Consider the following 15,183-nt stretch of genomic DNA (forward strand, 5'->3'; position numbering starts at 1 on the left):
CTAAGACCATTGCCGGGACCACAAACAAACTACAACAGGTATGTAAAGTTTCGTTTTACGTTTCCGAGCGTAATCAACAACTTAGAGTGATGTCCCTTGTATTTGCCTCGATTACATATTTGCCCCTCTTTCTTTCATAGAGCACAAAATATTTGGTCTGGATAATCGAAGCAATTACAAAAATTACAAAAACATTCTTAATAAAATACGGAATATTATTCACACCATAACCATGTGTTTTTATTTCAACATCTATTATTATGTCTTTGTTAGTTGTTCTAAATATACAAGTTATCATGTGCTGTTTTGGTAAACATGCTGAATATTTGTGGTAATTAGGAATATTTTTTTTAAACATTACCGGTATGAATTTCCTACATAATCCAAAGTGTAAATTATTGTTTTCCCATGATCAAAATTATTTCTTCAACAAGTGACATTTATCAATAAAAAGATAAATATATATTTCTTAAACCCTGTTGAAGATTAATGTTACAGGTTACACTCTGATATGTTATGTTATTTTCAGGTCACACAAAAGAACCAGGAGCACCGTTGAGAGGGCCATCAGTCAACTCAAACGCAGATTTCCTGTTCTCCATGGGGAAATCAGGTTAAAACCTGAGAAGGCTTGTAAGGTAAAAATTATGATCAACAAATGTTAATTTGTGTGCACTATTTATTTGCCACACAAATAAGTTCAACAGAACAAAAATGTAACAAGGCTAAATGACAATAAATATATAAAATAACAATTCCTAGAGAGGAAAGCAATGATTGAAAAAAGCAATAAGATTTTATTGAGTTACATAATTATTTCAAACATGGTTGTTTGAATTTATGTTAACAAATGCCATTGAGAATATGAAAAGAACAATGCAGTGGCTCACCATCTATTAAAGTTTGTACATGGACATGAACATGTTCAGATTGACTTGTATCTAAATCAAGTGAATATATATATACAGTTTTGTATTTAAGGCAATAACAGGGCAGTTGTAGATTGGTAATGACTAGGAGCAGATAAGGGAAATGATGGGGTTGTATGAACTTATTCGTTATTTACAGTAATATTTGTATGTTCAACTGAGGCCAGGTAAAAGCCTAAATGTTAAGTGTAATGATGTTAATTTATCATTAATGATTTCATATTTTAGGTGATAATAGCATGTGCTGTCCTACACAATATTTGCAAGGACAGAAATATCCCAGTTCCACCCACTGATGGGCATGATGGACTTGGCAGGCTTGATGGGAAGAATGGAGCTCAAGCAGTGACTGCTCCACCAGTAGCTGCACTCAGATACCGGGAGCACTTTGCCAATACCAACTTTCCATGTAAGATTATTTTATTTTAATTTCCAACATTTTCTCATAATAAATCCAATTTGTATCAGCAGTACATTCTTTGCAAAGTATCTTTAGTTTTTAATCATCTTTATTATCCCTCACCCTCTTAAATATACAATATTCTAAATGCAATGTAGTGAATGTACTATTTCTCAAAAATGTTCCACAATGGTCTTTCTACCAGAATCTGTTGTATCATAACATTGGGCTTACCGGTAGTATGTATTGTGACATTAAATATTCAAATATATAAATAATTCTTTAATGCCCAAACAACATGTATGATACTTTTAGCTAATTCAGTTTCGTGATTTTCAATTTAAGGTATTCCTTTTTCAAAGTGAGGCATTCAATTTCAAGCTTTAATTTTTGCTTCAACAGAGTTTCCACGGTTGGTGAAGTGAGGGACCCTGTGACATCTGGCTCCTTGGAATACATGTTGGCTCCTTCTGGTTGAGGATGTCGATCTGACATGGCTGTGTCATAAATCTCCCTGAAACAGAAAATATTAAAGTTTTAATTGTAATTTTCACATAAATGTTCTTTTCAATTTCAACAAGCCTGTTGTTTTGTGTTATTATAATGAGAACATTTACATTTATAATCATATCACAATTGTTTAAATAACAGTTGACTTAATTTGTGCACAATTGAGGTGTTGATATTATTAAAAAAATATACATTTATACTAAGTTTTCAAATAATAATTAGGTCCACAGCAAGTGGTTTTATAAGTTATTCATGGTGTAACATTTATACAAAATTTCATGTGATTACAGAACAGCAAGTTATACACACTGCAAACACGAAAACGTCTTTTTTTTCCGTATATGGTCATTGGACGGAAAAACGACTAAAAATTCATTAAAATTGATTAATTGGTCCGCGTCTAGAAAGTGTCCAGAAAAGGGTCGAGTTTTTCAAGCGTAAAATGGACGGAAAAACGATGCTTTTTGCTCCGCCTTGTACAACTGTTAACGGCCAATCAGATGGCGCTGGTCCCCCGACGCACGAGATGTCCAAGGCTTCCTTTCGGAAGCTTTAGGTTTCGTATTTCTGGCATGCCTTGCTCTAGTATCTGTCGCGCGCAGTGCAGCGAGATTTGCTGATAAGCCAGTTTTAGGATATGTAACATGTTAATGGAATTCAGACACGCGCCAAGAAGTCAAACCAAACAATGTTACTAAGTTTATTGTGGTAACGGCTATGTACAGTTACCCCTTTCGGATAATGGGTTGTGTTTCAGTTGGTTATAACAATAACTCATATTTAAATGTGAAGTTTACAAGATATACGACTTGGACGCGAGGTCGGTCACATGACGTTCTTCACGTGACTGTATTCTTGAAAAGGCGCAAACACTGACTACTTCCACATTCCTGGGGAAAACCCTTGGAATTTCCTGGTACGAATTCATACAGAAGCGTGGTTGCAAGCCCATTTAAGGATACCCTCGCTACAACCCATCCCAGAGAGAAAAAACACGAAAAAAAATCCAAACTGTCGCAGTGACAATTTACAGAAATCTATGAATTTACCTTAGTATCTATTTGACACATCTTCACAATCACCTTTCAATGATCGGCCAATTGATCAGTGATGTCAAAGGCTTGAAATAGCCACAGGTTAATTAACAACTTCGGAAATATCTCCCGTCACGTTTATCGTGTCGGCCATTTTGACGTATTGTACTTGATGTAAATGTATTACAACGCTCTGTCATTGTAATTGACTTACTGAGGTAATTCTGTAAAAGATCTTCTCATCCAATGAGGATATTGTTTGGAATATATTTCTTGTAAACATACTAAAACATATGTTCCTCGCTTTGGGGGGAACTATTTTATTCCGGGGTGGCCCATTAAATCTAGTAGTAAGTCAAGGCACCATGCGTGATCTGTTATTTTATGTGTTTAAATTACGATTTGGGGCGTTAATAAAATACACTGACGCAAGTATATTCTATTCAAATCAATTGGATAATTGAATATGCTTTCTTTTACATATTACATAACATCACTGCACAAAATATGAACAGTTGCAGTAACACACTACGGTAATCGCATTAAACATCTTTTTTAACTGTACAGTATTTCAGTATTTCAGTTATATCATGGTGTATCAGACTGATGTGGGATAAAAATCCGAAGTGGTTGAGGTCATCCAATGGGTGTTCGGGACAAGGTGAGCGTATCCTGCCACACAAGTGGCACCCGTCACAAACACATGCAAGGACAAGTCAATTGTTCACCTGAACAAAGCACGGAAACACACAATGATGCCCGTCCTCACTTTTACCGAGCATGTAAATTATTTTGTCCGTCAAAAACATGGACGAGTATAAACAATATCTTCATTCACGTAATACATGTCATACATTTGACAAAATGTGTATTGACTCGGAGCTTTATTGTTAATCACAGCGTATGCAGTTGAACTCATCACCCATCCCATTATTGATAACCCTTCTTGAAGATCTATGCAACACTCTATCTTTTATATTTAACTAGCATGTCAGACTTCTATTTCATAACTCAGTTTTATTTGCACGGATTACTGTGGAAGGGACATTGTCTCGTTGTCGCATTGACGCCTTTACAAAAACAAGCAAAACGTGTCAAAATTAACAAAAGCGCGACAATTGGCCATTTGTCGCATTGTCGCGTGTTCGCATTGTCGCTCTTTGAAAATCCTTTTCTTTATTTTACAAAAGGGCGACGATGCCGTAACGCGACATTTTCAAGGTCAAAATATGTCTCGTAGTCGCATTGTCGCCCCATCACAAATGTGTATAATTGGCGTAAAGTTCAGTTATTGTTACAGTTAGGAAGTTCAACCTGATAAATGTACGTCTTGAAATGAAAACACAAGTCCGTCCGCGAGTCCTTAACGTTTTATTGTGAGCTCTTCTCTAAAAGTGCTTAGTGTTCAACTCCCAGTTCCAAACACGTAGTACCTCCTCAATAATCCACATACCTCCAGTGCAGTGGTCTTCCGGAAGATCTTACTCTTGACCGTATTAGACAACTGACGAGTGCACGCCTGACCTGTGACCTCGTTGCAACCCTCGTGATGTGTTTGCCGAAGGGGAGAGGTGTAGGAAATGTGTGCTCCAGCCCAGCGCAGAGTTCGCGACACACGACATACTGAATGTTGTATACAGTATATTGCATTTGATATACTGTATACTGCATGTGATACTTATTTGCGGAAATTTAAAGATTCAAGATTCAATTTGCATATATTTCATATACAACAGACCGCCGTCATGTATCACTGGAATACTGCTGAGAGCGGCGTTAAAACAAATTGTTTTCATAATGGAGCGCTGCAGTCATTTAAAATAGAACCGTATACATATGTACATGTAGTACCAACTCACTCTATTTGTTTCGAATATTCAGCAGAAAATATATTATTTACCAGGTCTTTGGGAAAAGATATCAGATTTTTATAAGCAGCCACATAGGGATGATAAAGGACCCCTCGCTGATTAGGTTCTTCTTAAGAGCAGAGTTGGCCATGTTAGATGATATAACCAAAATCCGGCAGCTCCGGCGGGGGTCAAACTGGTCTTGTTAGTGTATGGTATGAGCTGTGACGTTGACCCAAGAGAATAAAGTAAAACATGAGATCAACTCAAGTCTATAATGATTGGGAAAGTCTAGATTTCCACAGCTCTAGCCTGAAATTAAGAATTGTTCTACGCTCCATTTTAATTGTATTGTTTTCATTTTGTAGACATGGATGGACCAACCAGGAAAGAAATTGATGGAATATTAACATCACATGTTACAACTGATCCAGTTAAATTCATCACACAATAATAAATTAGTATTTGACATTACGGCATTTGATTATTAGGGTATGATCATGTACATGTTCACTGTAGTAATGTACACACCAGTCAACTTGATTATAATTTTATCAAAGTGTAGCGCGGCATCAACGATTACTTTATGATATCCTCACTTGTCATCGATGTACTGACATCGAACAATGGACGGCAATTCGAAATTCTTATAAATAGCTTCAATAGGGACAGCGCCGGTGTCAGTACAATTTTCCTAGTTAAAATAAGTATCTACAAAATATAATCTGAAGCAGACAAGAACAATATTTTTTTATTAATGCTTACTTTCATGGATAGAATTAAGGCAATCTAGGCTTGCCAAATCGTTCTAGACTTAAGCTGGATTCCTTTTAAATTTATTCTGTATGGTCTGGGAGACGAACGGGCGTCAGTATCGCATGGAGAACTGGGGCAGCCTTAATCAGTGTAATCGGATATGTTGTGGAGTTTCGGTTTTGGGCTGTTTGCTGAATATATAGAATTGCTAGTTATGTATACTCTGTATTCTTTCGTCATGGTAGCATATATATTTTCTATGTTGCGTTTTGAATTATCCACAAATAATAAGAACTACAATGTAAACCTCTCTCTGGAGATATACAATAATACTACTGAAGGGCATATCTGAAAAATGGGACTTCTCGACAAATATTTCTTTCTTAAATACTACCCGTTACAGGCATTCTGATCATTATATCATACTTTGTACAGTTTAAAAGTCAAATAATGGCAAATTGTGTATCTTTCTACATTTTGAATTAATTATATTTTCTGAAATAAAACCTTAGCATCAGATAGTTATATACACGAATATGATCTATTCTATGATAAATGAATTATCAATTTCGTATTATGAATTAGATAAACAGAAATATGATAGTAAAACAAATTATTTTAATCTATTCTTGTGAGTAGGTAACGAGAGATCTAGACAACGCACTAACGTAGCCATTTATGAAAAATGAAATATTAAAAGTTTAGGGGTTTGAACATGCACATTGAATGACAGGGAAGAAAGCAACGCAATAATTAAATTATGAATCAAATTATGTTATAAATATAACAGAATATTTAGAAAATATAAGTTTAATTTCTCATTGTTGGAAGGTGTTTAATAATTATATAGATTTTGTTTGATTGTTTGTTGTTTAACACTGCACTCAGCAATATACCAGCTATATGACAGTGGTTCGTAAATAATCCAGTCTGGACCAAACAATTTAGTTATTATCATCAAGAGCACCGATCTACGCATTTGGGATACGATGACATGCATCAACCAAGTCAGCGAGCCAAGTCGCCTTCGTACAAGCATGGGTTGTTGAATGCCTATTCTAACCCGGATCTTCCAGGGTATTTTTTTAAATAATAAGGTACAATGAAATTCTGTAATGTCAATAATAAGTGTGTATAAGTAGATGGATAATTTGTCCATACACGCCAAGTAAATGGTATATGCATTAATTTAAATGCAAATGATTCAATGATGAGTTCTTTCACAAGTCCATATTTCAAGACATGTATTTGATATTCATAATAACTCCACAAAAGCTACACAATGACAACAAAACGGTACCAGCATCACAGATACCAATAATACATGAGATACATATAATTACTTTAAAGTTAAAACATGTATCTAAATAGAAAATTAGAAGGATACACTTCCGACATTTTTCGTATTTTGTTTTCGTTTGGAGAGAGAAGATGTGATTGGTATCTGATGGGTGCAAACAGGTGTTCCCTTCCGCCCAGGCCTTGCGGCAATGCTGTAGCCCAAAATGAAACAAGCCTTGTTCAACAGGTTCAGACTGAAATTTCCATCCCACTTGGGCTCCTTTTAAATTTAAATATAGTTTCTCGTGTCGATATGTGTCAGAAGAAATGAAATATTACAGCACTGGTGAATAGGTTATATGCGCATGTCAGCGTCGATCCTATAATATCCTTTTATGCAAAATACATATATACTGATGAATTAAGGTAGTAATACTACGCAAATATATGTCCAGATGCATACATCAGTATCATCTCGTGATCTTAATTCGTGCTTTGAGCCCTTTTTCTACCGGAGATTCTGGGGTGTTACATCACACCAGAAAGCCAGGTCCAAATTCAAGTCATAATTTCATGGTCCGTCTTGTATGTTGGAAACCAATATCGCAATATGGCTAAATATTGCTGAACGTGGTATTAACCCGATTACTCACATAATTATTCCACTTTCTACAGTCATCTACGAACACTATCTTTAAGGAGGTATATTTGTATCATCCAAATGTCCATACATATATGTCCACATTTATATGTATAAAGCAAGTCGTCCTGCACTCTTCCTTAAAAGATAAATGTTAAGTATTTCCTCTGTACAGATTTATATAATGTAATATTGTTTTAATTTAATGCTGATGCAGTAAACGTACCACAGACCTAATGCTAGAATAACATCTAATTTCTGAAATGAACATATTTAACAGAAAAAAACAGTTGTTTAAACAATAGTTATAAAATATAAGAACAAGGAGCCAAGAGCCAAATATTGGGCTGTGTTGAACATATTTGTTTCGGGGTCTTATGACAGACAAACCTGATGCCTTTAAGTATAAAGATAAGTAAGTATAGATGTTGTACATATTCAAATATGTTCGTGATTAACCAAACCTTGAAAAATATTGAAAGATGAGTGGTAACTATTTATGCCATTATTTCAAATTAGAATGAGAGCACATCAGGAAAGCATGGTACTTTAATATACGTATCTTGTTAACCCGATATTCTTTTTTAAGTAAGAGCAGCATGTATATCGAGAGTACAGGTTTGGTGCGTGACTTATCACACAGTACTTTCAGAAAGTGCGCATATTCTGTTTATCGGCAATAAATAACATAAGACGATTCATACGGGTAAATACGATTTACTTCAGAACTAGTATAGATTATTTAAGGTTAGGGGGAAATGTATGTAATTAACAGAACTTTGGCCGGGTTTGAAGGATTTGGGTCCTGGCTTGGGCTTTGTGTTGGACGTGTAGACGGCATTTCCAGGTTTTACGTATCAATGACAAAAATGATGTCAGATGCAATTCTCTGCCTTTTCGGGTGAACAATTGGCTTGCCTTTGGATGTGTTTGTGGCGGGTGCCACTAGTGGATCGGAATGAGCTCGCGTTTTTGCGAGCATCCAATGTCATCATTTATTATGATGAATCATGAAACATGCTCCTGATGTCGCAATGGTTCAGTTGGCGCTACTTTTGGCAAGGGTTTCTCATGATAATGGAAATGCTTATGTCGCTTTTGTTGACCGATAAACATGAAAAGATATAATGTTAGTGTATATGGTCATGTAATTAAGAAACAAACGACGAGTGGGAGTTGTTTATTGTACGATAAACAACGCCAGAGACATGTATATTTCTATATGAGATATCAACATTACGTACAGCCTCTTTGAGGGTGTTAAATTAGGGAAAAAAAATACACGCTTTACAATATTTACCCGTACTTAAATAATGATGTTTCCTTGAATAGAATCCGACAGCGGCCATGCTAGATAAATCCATTTTAGGATTTGAGTTTGGTCCCGCATATTCTTTCGTCAATTTTCTCGTCAATCATCTGTACCTTTTCTCCCAATACCAATTGTCATATCACTCTCACTTTCGGATTCTCCAGCAACATCGCGTAGCTATCTTATATCATCAAATGCCAATTTCTAATTGCTTTATCATGACGTATCCGTGTCATGTAGCAATAACATACACAAATATCGTTGACTTCGGCGTTGATTAGTGTCATGAAATATGATTATCCTCTTGTTGGCAATATTTCTGGTTGATAAATCTAACATATTCTTACTTTAAGAATAGCGACTATACATTATTATATCCCTCATCAGGTCTCTGTAACATTTGCAAAATGATACAAATATAAAAATACAACTGAACCTAAATCTAAAGTTTTAATATCCTTACGTTGCTGAGTGCAGCATTAAACAACAAACAAACAAAACATAATATCTTTAAGAATTATGTTAACAATTCCGATGCTAAAAATAATCTCACAATCTCCATACCTCTTTCTCTCTATGAAAACATAATAACTTTTTTTTAATAATCTGAAGGAATAATAATGGCAATACTATCATAATTATCATCATTATTTATGTTACTTATCCTCAAGTGAAGTAGTCCTCCACTATACATTCAGTGAAGAAGCCCATGAACATATGAACTATGTAACATACATTCATGGAAATTAGATGAACAGTTGAAGTTAGCAAATGATATTATTCGGTCGAACGTCTATCAGCCATCTATTCTATTCATGAAGAACATTTCACGTGGACCAACAGAGGGATTATGACTATCGACTTGCTAATTATTTTTTTATATTCATGCCAGGTCAAACGATCTATTGGCTTGATTTATTGTTATGGTATCCACAAAATAAGTAGGATCCGATTTTGTCCGTTTTTGTTGAAATAAAACTGAATTATATTTGCTGTTTACATATCAAAGTTTGCCAAATTGTTACAAAATGTTTGCCCACAGCAAGGGTACGTATCCCCAACATATTGTACTAGGCACAGTATCACTGGACTGAGGGAGGGCGGTATTCCTCCTTGTGGGTCACCTGCTTGGCAATATGGGACGGGAAATCTGCAGGGGTGAGGGCAGTTAAGTTGATGGTACAGACAAATAAGAGAGATCATTTTACAAATGTGAAACCTCAGTCCACAAAGGAAGAGGCGAAAGCTGAAACTTGGTGAGGTTTACAGAACAAAGGCAGTTATTTCTAGTTTCTTACTGACTCTCGAAGATACATTTAATAAAACAATTAATGCGTGTGTGTGTGTGTGTGTGTGTGTGTGTGTGTGTGTGTGTGTGTGTGTGTGTGTGTGTGTGTGTGTGTGTGTGAATTGTACACCATAAAAATGGCTACGTATGTAGTTGGGGTAGATATGTTAAATGCCCGGCCAGTATGACCTTTGAGTAACTACAGTTTCAGTCATTAAAATGCGTAAAACAGTATTTGAGTGAAAGAAAACACTATAAGTGAGTGAAACAAAAGACCTCAGTACAGGCACACCCAGTCCCCCAACTCCAAGTCTGCATGTATCAATACTCATACCTGCCACATCCTCAACCACTTAACTTACTCACACAATCATCTGAAAACATGTTTGCCAACCCTTGTATCACAACGCACGCACGCACGCACGCACGCACGCACGCACGCACACACACACACACACACATCACATTCTTCTTTCCCCACCATTATGCCCACGTCAGCCAGCATGGATCCATCCTCCCACCATTCCCCAACATCCATCGAACTATAACTATATCCGCCCTCATGTATCGGTATTCGTGCTTTCATACATACATACACCCCCTACCATTCCCCTACATCCATCGCAGTATAACTATGACTATAACCGCCTTCGTGCATCCGCACTTATGTTCACATTGCATTGCATATGCATCGAATTACACGGTTAAAATATCGTAAATATTTTACACCATGTAGATATTATATATCAGCAAACAGAGAGTATTATAACGCAATAGATTTCATTCGTTAAAACATCACAGAAAGAGGGACAGCCTGGAATTTTTCAATGGCATCTGAATGCACTAAGACGTTCAACTGGTCAGGAGGTGAGAGTTGCGGAAGATTACGGTAAACTTCAGTTACAGATCTCCATTACGAATATCTAAAGTATGAATAAAGATCACAGCTTGCTATGACGTGTACTTCATTCCTGCAGAATTAGCAATGTCCTTAGCTCTAAATTGTAAGTCTAAATGCTTATGTAGACAAGGACCCAAATGTATATAGGCATGACCATATTATATTCTACGCAAATATCACCACATTTAAAAACAAAGGGCATTAAGAACTGATACACACAAGGAAAAATATTTATAGATGTCAACTGAGGAACACTGCGTTTCGGAATATATACTTTCTCCTTCATCAGGTGAATATTATTAAATGCTATGAGGCAGAGAACATATATTTGTACCTGTAAGAACAACAAAAGTAAAAAGATAGCAAAGAAGGGAACGCAACAAGGGAAGCCAACAGATAACTGGCGCTGATTTACCCGCCTTCCGTTTGCCCATTGTCCATTTCCCATTACCAATCATTCATAAGTTAAGTTTTGGCTTTAATTTGTCCATTGATAATCAACCATCAACGTCTATTATCTCCACCCTAAAAATATGTAGTGTACTGAGAAAGTGGTATCCAAATATAATGTGTGTTGCTGTTGACCACTTTCTTAAAGGCATTGTTTGTTCAAAGCTTTCGGCCATAGAAGCCGTGCCATTTTTCTCTTGTCAGAGGAGTACACAAAGTATACGTCATCTGGACTAACATTTTTGGTTAGGTGGCCTGGTTAGATCGCCAACTTTGTGTTCTGGCGATTGGGTGCCCCACTCACAGTGTGGGTTCAAATCCCGGTCGGGACTCAACCCAAGAAAGTACGAGAATCTGTACTTTACTCAGAAAGTGTTATCCCATTTATAACATTTGTTGTCAAGAAAGCACAATAAATGTATATTCGGCTTTGGATGGGTAATGATATCACAGACATATACGGATATTGATGATGACTTGGAGGAGCTTCGTAACGCACGTCTTCTCAATTCAGGGATTGGTAAATCCAAATATGTGTGTGCGCGTGAGTGCGTGCGTGCGTGCGTGCGTGCGTGCGTGCGTAAATGTGGGCCTGTTGGATGTTACATAAAACATTCATCTTGAGCGGGATGGTAGTTCGAGTTGGATAAGCATGTTAACTATATGATCTTCTTTAGGCAGAGAATGCCGCGCATGAATGTATTGATGAAATTCCTAGGTACAAGGGGCCTTTTCGTCCCCAGGAATACCCACAGTGGAGACTTCAATGGGGAAAGGGTGTACACAATATGCTGTCTGGTAGATTGTGTGTCATCAGACCGGACAACGTTGGTCTTTGACTGATTGTGGCGTAAAACACACTTATTCATTTACTTATATCTGAAATTGAATGTTCATCTTAATTGTTATTGTTGAACATGTAATATATTTTTAAAGAAATAAAACAGTGACATAATAACTACAACATTATGTGAGCGCGAGTAGCTTTTTTAGAATGAGATGAATAAGTCTTATAAAGTGGTAAGCTTCTTCACAACCGTGTAACTATGAATTGACTTTATTGGGTAATCAAAAAAGAGAAAGGACATAAAATAGCCAAATTTCATACGATTTCACTTGTCCACCATCTTGGATGCAAGGCGAAAACATTTCAGCGCGTTTGAAGCCACTGAGAATGCCCCCTGCAGAGTTGGACGAACATTCTGCGGTGGCGCGGCTGAGTTGACTAGAGGCTATCAGCAGTATTTACTGTCCAGATGTGTGTGTGTGTGTGTGTGTGTGTGTGTGTGTGTGTGTGTGTGTGTGTGTGTGCGTGTGCATGCGTGCGTGCGTGTGTGTGTGTGCGTGCGTGCGTGCGTGCGTGGGGGGGGGGGGGGGGCGTGGGGGGGGGGGGAGATGGGGGGGATAGATGATAGATTTAGCAACAAGTAAGGTCATCTTGAGTGGGAGGGTATTCGCAGATGGATTAGCATATGAACTATGGTTCTCTTTAGGCAGAAAATGAGGATCCACGATGTTCGACCTGGTAGAAGTGTGTTATCAAACCTCACAGCATTGGTTTTTTGACTGACTGTAGCGTCAAAACAAACTCATTCATTTACTTGAACTGAATGTTCATCTTAATTGTTATGGGTAGTCACGGAGCCATGATCCAGAAAACAGGGTGTCATTAGATAGAAATAAACTAAGTAATAAAAGGATTACCAGAAAAACGGGGTTTTACACACAAGCCAATAAACTTCGCTCATTAACACCAGAGTAAGTCAGTACAAGATTGAAAACTGCCCCATAATTATGTATGACATGCTTGTCGGGTATTGCTATATACATATGTGAAAACACAGTTATTAAAATGAAGAGCAAAACTGATGAAAGTTACCAACAAACGTGTATAAGTGTTATATCGTCACTGCAAAAATAATGATTGTTTGTCTTTAGTATTAACATTCAAATACGTTATATCTGTATTAGCGATATTGTCTTCGTTCCACCGGTGATTCAATCGTTAGCCGTACTATCTCGTAGTATAATAAATTGAATTTCTGAAGACATCACGATACAGTTTTTACGATGCATCACGTCTGCACTAGCGCTTGATAACAGCCTTGTGTTTGGGTGTTTCAGTGGTTTAAATTGCTGCTCTTGATATTGTTGATTAAACTTTGATACTATGAACAATATAATGTTATGTGAGAGGTTGACTTTAGAACGGTAACATACTAATAGTATATAGGATGACATAAACAGAACAATGAGAAGTTCGTCCAGATTAGTGTATAGGCAACATTGAATAATTAAAATAATTACATTCAACAACTCCCCTTTTAAGTACATTTTCCTGACTTATAAGTAAAATGCAAGGACAATCGGCCGGAATACAATGTATAGTTCTTGTCCACTTCTATATGACTATATAGCATACAATAAGCTATCGGGTCCCGTTTAGATCGGTTTGGGTGGCAGCCTAGATAGCCATAGAATAGTTTCATCTTGGAATCTCCCATATCACTGGGGATCCTCTTCAATTTAAATGGAGTTACTCGTTACGATTCCGAACCTTCACGTGACTGTGTTTATGAATCATTGTCAAATAGTGGTGACATGAAATCGCGCATGCACAGAACGGAAAATTTGGTCAAGGCATTAAGTAATCCGCATGCGCAGAACGATTGATTTCAGTACTTCCGCTTAGCGCTTCGAGTGCAGCGTCAAACGCGGGCCTGTAATCTAACACACGAGGACTGACCAATGAAATCCGAGAAGTAGAAATACCGGTAGACGCTGTTGCTTGATTGACAATGTCAATCAAGAAAGGGAGGAGCTTAACGGTATCGTTCTCTCCCAGTGAATTCCGATGTCAAATAACGACGTTATTTGGACGGAAAAACGATGGTTTGAATACGTCCAAATAACGTCGTTTTTCCGTCCAATGACCATATACGGAAAAAAACGACGTTTTCGTGTTTACAGTGACATATTAGGATCCAGGGAAAATGCAAATACCAAATATTAGTAGTTTCAGTTAAAGCTTTTTAGATAGATGCTAGCCTAGCTAAGGTAACATGAACCTATCTCCCAGACATACTATTCAACAAGACAAAAGTTATGTATACATGGTTTTATAGATTCAAAGCTTTTAGATAAAAACTAGCCAAAGGTAACAAGATCCCATCTCCAAGACATAATATCTAATAAGACAAAAGATAGTGTTATAAATTGCCTTGAACTATTTTATTGAAGCAAATCTGTCATCACCTATACTAGAATAACATTCAGAAAATACTTCAATTTGGACTCATTAAGGATAAGCCATATACAAGCTCGTCTATAGTGATACCATAATCTCTTTCCAAGCACCCAGTATTTATGTCACAACAGAACCATGATAATTTTCTAACCCGAAAGGTATCTCATATCATTGATGAACCTGTCAGTAGGTGGCATCAGATCCAGCACCTGCAGCATTGTCGTGTCAATTGAACCTGGCACACCAGTTAGGGTCACGTTGTCCAGGCCTAAGATATCAATGACTGCATTGGTCACTGGGCTGATTGGTGCTGGTAATGGTCCACCTCCCGTATAAACATTTAATTACAAACTGTAATTTTTTATATCGTTTAAAATTTTATTATATATGTTCGTTATTGGAAGGGATAAGACAATGAAATTTCTAATCATCATCATTATCTAAATGTATTTTGGAAATAATATTCTTCATACAAAAATACACAGAACATTATGATTGATAATTGATCTATTGGTAATACCGTATTTATAATGACCATTGATAGAAGAGTTGTCATGCAATAACCCTGACTTGTATACAGTAGGT

General features: G+C 36.8%; 1 long non-coding RNA gene across 1 annotated transcript; it reads left to right on the plus strand.

Annotated features, from left to right (window-relative positions):
• The first annotated feature begins 448 nt into the window (after nt 1-448).
• LOC125372357 lies at nt 449-1,803 on the plus strand. The gene is made up of 3 exons (XR_007218091.1): nt 449-638; nt 1,158-1,338; nt 1,732-1,803. It is a non-coding gene; the product is annotated as an uncharacterized LOC125372357 (long non-coding RNA).
• Nucleotides 1,804-15,183: the final 13,380 nt, after the last annotated feature.

This window comes from Haliotis rufescens, unplaced genomic scaffold, assembly GCF_023055435.1.
Source record: "Haliotis rufescens isolate VD_foot unplaced genomic scaffold, xgHalRufe1.0.p SCAF_1, whole genome shotgun sequence".
Taxonomy (NCBI): domain Eukaryota; kingdom Metazoa; phylum Mollusca; class Gastropoda; order Lepetellida; family Haliotidae; genus Haliotis; species Haliotis rufescens.